This window comes from Trachypithecus francoisi, unplaced genomic scaffold (genome assembly GCF_009764315.1).
Source record: "Trachypithecus francoisi isolate TF-2019V2 unplaced genomic scaffold, Tfra_2.0 Lachesis_group4, whole genome shotgun sequence".
Classification (NCBI taxonomy): domain Eukaryota; kingdom Metazoa; phylum Chordata; class Mammalia; order Primates; family Cercopithecidae; genus Trachypithecus; species Trachypithecus francoisi.
The window spans coordinates 144,720,091-144,720,667 of NW_022681469.1; the positions used below are offsets into that span (position 1 = coordinate 144,720,091).

A 577-nucleotide genomic window follows, 5' to 3' on the forward strand; every position below is an offset into this window, starting at 1 on the left:
CTGTTTTCTAAATACTCAGAGCCCTTGTAGCTGGTAAATTACACTAAACTACTCCTGTGCTCCATAGATATATTACTCTAAAATCCTGACTTCTTATCGTTATTGTTGTCCTCTATGAAGAGTAACATCCAAGCCTCCTGACAATGTCATCCTTTTAGGAAAAAATGTGATCTTACTGTTTGTTTTTTCACTGTTCTAAAAGATTAGCGGATGTGCTCACTTTGGCAGTACATATACTAAAATTGGAATGATACAGAGATTAGCATGGCCTCTGAGCAAGGATGACACACAAATTCATGAAGTATTCCACATAAAAATACTTTAAAATAAAAAAATAAATTTTAAAAATATTAGTGGATAAAGCACATGGCTTGAGTAGGCTTTCCTGCAATGTCCTCACCCCATGGTCTTCTGACTGCCTTCTGCCCTTGCCGTTATGTGGCCAGAGCCTGACCCACCCCAACGCACCCCACAGGGCTTCACTTCAAACACCTTGTGCCTTCCACGGGCCCCACCTGTCAGTCTTAATGCCCCGGTCCTAAGCCTGAACCTACATACTTTCTCTCAACATCAAGAC

The 577-nt window shown here is 41.2% G+C and overlaps 1 non-coding gene across 1 annotated transcript; it reads left to right on the plus strand.

The window, feature by feature from the left end:
- Positions 1 to 212: 212 nt before the first annotated feature.
- LOC117073797 lies at positions 213 to 316 on the plus strand. Its single transcript, XR_004433365.1, has one exon. It is a non-coding gene; the product is annotated as a U6 spliceosomal RNA (small nuclear RNA).
- Positions 317 to 577: the final 261 nt, after the last annotated feature.